Source organism: Oncorhynchus kisutch, linkage group LG6 (genome assembly GCF_002021735.2).
Source record: "Oncorhynchus kisutch isolate 150728-3 linkage group LG6, Okis_V2, whole genome shotgun sequence".
Lineage (NCBI taxonomy): Eukaryota > Metazoa > Chordata > Actinopteri > Salmoniformes > Salmonidae > Oncorhynchus > Oncorhynchus kisutch.
In genome coordinates this window covers 17,588,607-17,595,485 of record NC_034179.2, presented here as the reverse complement: position 1 = coordinate 17,595,485, position 6,879 = coordinate 17,588,607, and positions in this window count along the sequence as shown.

The following is a 6,879-nucleotide window of genomic DNA, read 5'->3' as shown; positions in this document are numbered from 1 at the left end:
ATTGTTATTTTAAAGGTTTACAATTTAAATAATTATGATATGCACATATATTATTATATGCATATCGTATATATGCTAAATTGGTCAACATGATTGTTAAATGCTCTGTTTAGATTGTGATATTATTATTGTACTAGGCTAAATGTTAATCTCCTCTTGATTTCACATGCACTTTATTATTCTGAAAAACAAATCTGGATGATATTAACTGTGTGCCTCTCCATAGCTGCATCGGAAGAACAGTCTGTCTGCATCTCAATCAGTGATGCAGTTGTCATTACAGACATGGTCATAGAATGCACCCTTGGGAATCTACAAATAATCACATTGTAGAAGAAGCAAAACACCAGTGCCACAACTCTGTCATCAAGTTTGTAAAAAGTTGTTTTCTAGATCAAGTTGTTCCCGACCTCACTTATACATTAGGATCTCCACAGAACATTGACTATTGGAATTGATAAGTAAGTACTTATTTTCATCAAGCCCAACAGAAGAGAAAGTTGATTGGGGCCACTATACACTGACTATACAGTATGTTGTGCAGGTTGACGTTTATTGTCATGAGTCTTGTCCTGGAGGCAGAACTGCGCAGAACTGTTAGCCTTAGACCAACTGCAAAGTCAAAATAAGCTAAATTCATGAAAACAAAAATGTGCTTTTTGGTTTTAATTCAAGTTTAGGGTTAGGAATTACGGTTTTCAGTGTGGTTAGGGTTAGGTTTAAAATCAGACATTATTACTTTGTGGCTGTGCCAGCTATTGACCACACTGCAGAGCTGTCTCCAGAACAAGATTCAGGACAAGAAACGCTAACCTGCGAGAGGTATATAGTCCCATCTTGTCATTCCCACCTTGAACCATACCATGGCAGCAGAGGGCCATCTAGTACGCATCTCTAACATGGGCCCTATTTTAATATTTTATAAACGCATCCTAATCTCACCTATTTGATTGGAAGATTCCGGCAAGGAAGTGAGAATGGAGGGATGTATATTTAACTTTTTAAAACAGGTCCTTCATTTGTATTTCTCATGTGGTATTTTACGTTTCACTTTTTGTTTCTGAAGAAAGGTATAGTTTGGTGAGTTGTTAGATAGTTTTGTGCTGTTCTAAATCTAATACAACTCATGAATATAGGTCAAACACAAGTTCATCCCAGTCAGACAGTCAGTCAGAACACGACACACTGTTAGTCACTCTGTGGATGGTGAGGATGATGATGCATTCACAGTGTCTCACATATGCAGAGGCATCTGTCAGGGAAACTAACAGCAGTAACACTGTCCCTCCTCTACCCAGCCCTGAGCTGCAGCTGTCACTCCTACACAGACAGAACCACAATCCATTCCAAAAGATGAATGAAGCTGCCTGCCTCTCTTCTCTCTCGCTCTCTCTCACGCACAAATGCACGCACGCACACACACATACCCTGCATCTCTCTTCCTGTCAATCCAGAGGGCCCATCCATTCCCCAAGGTGTCGGCCATCGTTGTCTGGCCTATCTGTTTCCACAGCAACCACGTCCCTTGCTGTCAGCTGTGAGGGACTACCTTCTGTCTGTCTGCTTTGTCTCCTACTGGATTAAGGACATAGTACAGCTTGATGGTGTTTGATGATTGTTCTTTGTTTGTGTGTATAGGGGTGGATGCGTATGGGGAGAGAGACTGTGTGTGTGTGTGCGTGTTGGGGGGGATGAGTGTGTGTGTGTGTGTGTGTGTGTATGGAGTGTGGGTGTACAATATCCAAAATAGACATGATTTTCCCTACGATCAAAGGAAGTACTTAACAAATAGCCCCATTGGCACCAAGTCATATTTATTACATTATCATCGCCATAGAAATATCTCTTCCCCAAACTGATTGGTCAGTCGGACACAGTGACTGAACTGTAAGCCCATAAGCCCAGAGCAGCCTGCCATGCATAGGCAATATGGAGATCATTCGCATTATTTTACATACCAATATCTCATGTAATGTAGGCAACGATCGCTGGGAGTCTATTTTGCGGTCATGGATAATTCAGGATGCGAGCAGACCGTGCATATGGAGATCCTTTGTAGGGGGCTGAGGAGGATTTGGAGATTGCTCAATTCACCCCTCATTCAGCCTCCTCTCCACTCCTCACTCCCCACTGTAATAGCACAGGCCTCGCTTTCAAGCCGTAATAAGGAAATGTTGTATACCGGTACCTCCATCCATCCCTCCAGGGCTGCAGTCATGTCTAAGTCTATGGTCACTAACCCTGGCATGTCCAGTATTGCCATTGCCACTGTGCAGCCAAGACTGAGTGAGTGTGTACGCTCTCACAAGCTAAAGCAATGCTTTCTACTTATTTGTCTCCCCCCCCTCTCTCTCACAGAATGCCCATCTAAATGAAAGCATGTCAGCCCTGCTTAGGCCTGCGTAGCTCTAATGGTGAATCCTCATTATTCATTTCCTTAGAGACACTGCTTTTCAACATGGCTGCAACTGTAGAAAGGCCTGTCATGCCGTTCCACTGTCTGTCCATGGTCTGGCATGCAGATAGCTGGCTCCAAGATAACCCGGGCATGGCTTCCCCACTCCACATTCCATGTGTGAGTGTGTGCGTGCATGCTGTGACATGGCAGACATCCCAGGACTAATTACCATTGTCATGGAAGTAGATCAGAGCTGGACAGAACAGTCAGGAGGGAGGAGCATTACAACTAACATTCAGTGTTCTGTGTTCTTAGTGGACAGTGTGAGCCATAGAAATAGAATGACTACTATGCACATACCGGCCACAGAACCTTGATTACAATGGGAATGTCCATTGTAATGTAGTTCTATGTTGGGAGCAGAGGCAGGGGAACAGATTCTGTGTCTAATGGTTTCTGGCAGCGATGGGCCCTTAGTCCTGTTCACTGGAGCCGCAACATCCCCCCAGGGATACACCGGCTGTTAGAGCTACCCCTCCTCTATATTCTATCACTCTATCGCTCCTGTCCTCCCTTTGTTACACAGGTCATTAAAAAGAAGAAAGTTCTGCATATATCTGATGTACTCTTATAGCTAGACTACATATCCTCTATATCCCCTCAAATCCTATACCCATCCATCTTTTTAATAGGAAATGTATTTTCAACCAAACTCTATGAAGTCCAATTTTCAGGGTAGAAGTTCTAAATTGGGATTTATATGTTTTAGTATTTATGTAATCTTGGCAATCACATATGAGTAGTTGAACTGTTTTCTTGTCTTGGGCTAAGGTTTTGCTAGGGTTAGGCTGGGGTGTGGACATCAAGCTAAGGTTAAGGTTTTGACTAGGGTTAGGCTGGGGTGTGGACATGAAGCTAAGGTAAGGGTAGGGGTTAGGGTTTTGGCTAGTTTGGGTTGAGTAGGGGTGTAGACATGAAGCTAGGGTTAGGGTTGTGGTTAGGGTTTTGGATAGTAGTCTAATAGTACGTTCACCAAGACACAAACAGGAGAGGGAGGAGGAGAGAGGGTAGGAGGAGAGGTGGGGGAGGGGGGGGGGGGTGAAAAGGAGGAGGAGCGTGAAAGGGGAAACGGGTGAGGAGACCTCTCGGGACAGGATGCATCACTTTGAAGTGCATTCTGGGATAGCTTGCTGCATTCTGGGATAGCAGTGCAGCCAGACGTTTCACATATCCCATATCAGCTACATAAACTATAAACAGTGGTCTCTCGCTCTCTCTCATATAAAATGTTAATTTGACTACTGAGACTTGTCAACTGCTGGAAAATGTATATCTTGTCAGTTGATCTTCCTTGTGTTTCTCAACATGTTACAATCGATTTTTTGTCCGAGAGGCAGCAAATGTCCTTTATCTTTCAGCCAGAGTGTTCCTGTGTTCTTCATGCCCGGCCTGCCATACTGCTTCTTGTCATTTATTTCAATATGGCCACTTCATGGTTAGATGATAAAGCCATTATCTGAGCTATTCAATATCTGTCACACACCGTCACCATATGGGTAGCAATTAATTTTCTCCCGTGATGATGCAGGAGCCGTCCCCTGAACCCAGATGACATTTCTTTGTCAATTTTTATTTGAAAATATATATTTCACCAAATGGGCGTGCCATTCAGATTGTCACGCAGGGCCACGCTCAGAACCGATGTGAATCTCTGTCAGTGGAGCACAGAGCTGTCACAATAGGAATCAATGAGATGGTGTGATGGTGACAAACTGCTGGGGATGACAGCAAAAAGAGGGGGGACTGGGAGGAAGCGATGTGTGGGAGTAGTGTGTTTGTAGTGGGGAATCTGTCATGAACGTTACCATCACCAGATGCTATTATATTGCCACATTAATAAATTAAGCAAGAAGGCACGAGGGGATGTGGTATATGGCCAATATACCACGGCTAAGGGCTGTTCTTAGGCACAACGCATCGCGGAGTGCCTGGATACAGCCCTTAGCCATGGTATATTGGCCATATACCAAAAAAGAACAGGTGCCTTATAGCTATTATAAACTGGTTACCAACATAATTATAACAGTAAAAACAAATGTTTTGTCATACCCGTGGGACAAGATCAGATATACCACAGCTTGCAGCCAATCAGCATTCAGGGCTCGAACCACCCAGTTTATAACATTGAATAGATACAGGTATATTGAAGAAATTATTTTATGTTCAGTCAGCCTGTGAAGGGTTCCAACCAGGTTTCAAAAAAGTTGGGGTGGCAGGTAGCCTAGTGGTTAGAGCGTTGGGCCAGTAACTAAAAGATCGAATCCCCGAGCTGACAGGGTAAAAATCTGTCATTCTGCCCCTGAACAAGGCAGTGTTCCTAAGCCATCATTGTAAATAAGAATTTGTTCTTATTTAAATAAAGGTTAAATAATCAAACTTTATTTGACATCTCTGGTCAAGTTGTCTTAGACTAAAGAGTACTTCTCTCATGCAAAACTCAGTCAAATCAAATCAAATTGTATTTGTCACATGCACCGAATACAACAGACCTTACCATGAAATGCTAACTTACAAGCCCTTAACCAACAATGCAGTTTTAAGAAAATATTTACTAAATAAACAAAAACATTTTTTTTAAGTAACACAATAAAATAACAATAACGAGGCCATATACAGGGGATACCGGTACAGAATCAATGTGCTGGTACGGTTAGTCAAGGTCATTTGTACATGTAGGTAGGGGTAAAGTGACTATGCATAGATAATAAACAGCGAGTAGCAGCAGTGTAAAAACAAAGGGGAGGGTCAATGCAAATAGTCCGGGTGGCCATTTGATCCATTGTTCAGAAGTCTTATGGCTTGGGGGTAGAAGCTGTTAAGGAGCCTTGACTTGGCGCTCTTGTACCTCTTGCCGTGCGGGAGCAGAGAGAACAGTCTGACTTGGGTGACTGGAGTCTTTGACAATTTTTTAGGCCTTCCTCTGACACCACCTGGTACAGTAGACAATACAATACAGTAGGCCTGTATAACAGATGGCCCATTGAAAAACTGTACTGTAGCAAATGGTCCTCTCAGCTGAACAAGATCACATTCTCACATCTTACAGCGGTAGACAGCCTCTTGATCGCCCCCAGATCCTCGGCGAGCATGCATCCACAAAGCTGCTGGGGAGGCGACTGTTTTCTTGATGAGATATGCATGTTGTGTATTCAGCGCAAAATATGTCACCTCCGTCTTACTCCGAACAGGGTTCTTGTGATCTGCCTTTATGAAAAATGTATGTGATGTTGTGTTAGGAAACTTCAGCACGGCAAACTTTAGACCGATTAAGAAGAAATCAAAGTGCAGACCGTCACTGAGGAATAATTCATTACCTTTTCAAGTGCTTTCGGTTGCCACAAACTCACATAACACAGAGAAGCGTCGCTATTGGAGTGTGGAAGAGTCTGTGCTGGCAACGTCACACACATCCCACAGCTCCATGTGCATTATAAGAATCAGGACTCAAACAAAGTTACACTAAGACAAGTCATGATAAATAACACACAGAACCTCAAACTAATGCACCGGGTATGAAAACACATGAATAAAACAATGAAATAGGGAAAAGGGAGACAACGGCACATCCAACATGAGGTCTATGGGAGGATAGCGGTTACACAACAGAGTTACAAAGTGTTTATGATTAAAAAAGCAGAAGTCTGTAATCCAAGTTAAAAGATGATCTTCAAAGAATGACTGACGATCAGACAGAGGGCCGTCAACCCATGGCCTGTCTGTCTCTCTCTGTATTTATGGCTAATGGGCTTCTCAGGGCCTTGTCCTCGGAGTCAGAGAGTCACCCATGAATTACATATACCCAGATTAAAGATGGCCGCCTACTGTAATTAATAACCAACCAGCTCCCTACCTCTCCTCTTAGCAGGACCAGGAAGTGATGAAGTGCACTGAACCATCGGGTGCCACTGACTTCCTGCAGTTGCAGTGCATGACCTATAGAGGATGCTCCTAACCACACTGACTGATTTCCCCACACAAATGCGCACGCACACACACACACACACAGCTCCTCAAAGGTTTTCTACACTACAGAGGGGCCTTTATACCAAGTGAAAAAGTGCTGACCACAGATGTAAATGCAGCACCAGCCATATGGTAAGAAAACAGTAGAATTGAATTGTGAGCCAGGCAAAGTGATAAGGGTTTTCAATCTGTTGCCAATGGCTTGGCAGTTGGCACTGAAATGTTCTGTTTCAGACAAAGCTAGACTATAAATAGTCACACAACAGACACCACTCCTCAGGTAGGCTATGCACACAAGCTATTTCAACTCATCAAGTTCCTTCCTTCCTCTCTCTACCTCTCCCCCCTCCTTCCTGCTCTGTCCGCCTACCCCATCTATCTAAATCTCGTCAAGCCCGCTGTGAATATGCACAGCTCATCTTACATGAGATCCATCTATCTCCTGCTATACAACCGTC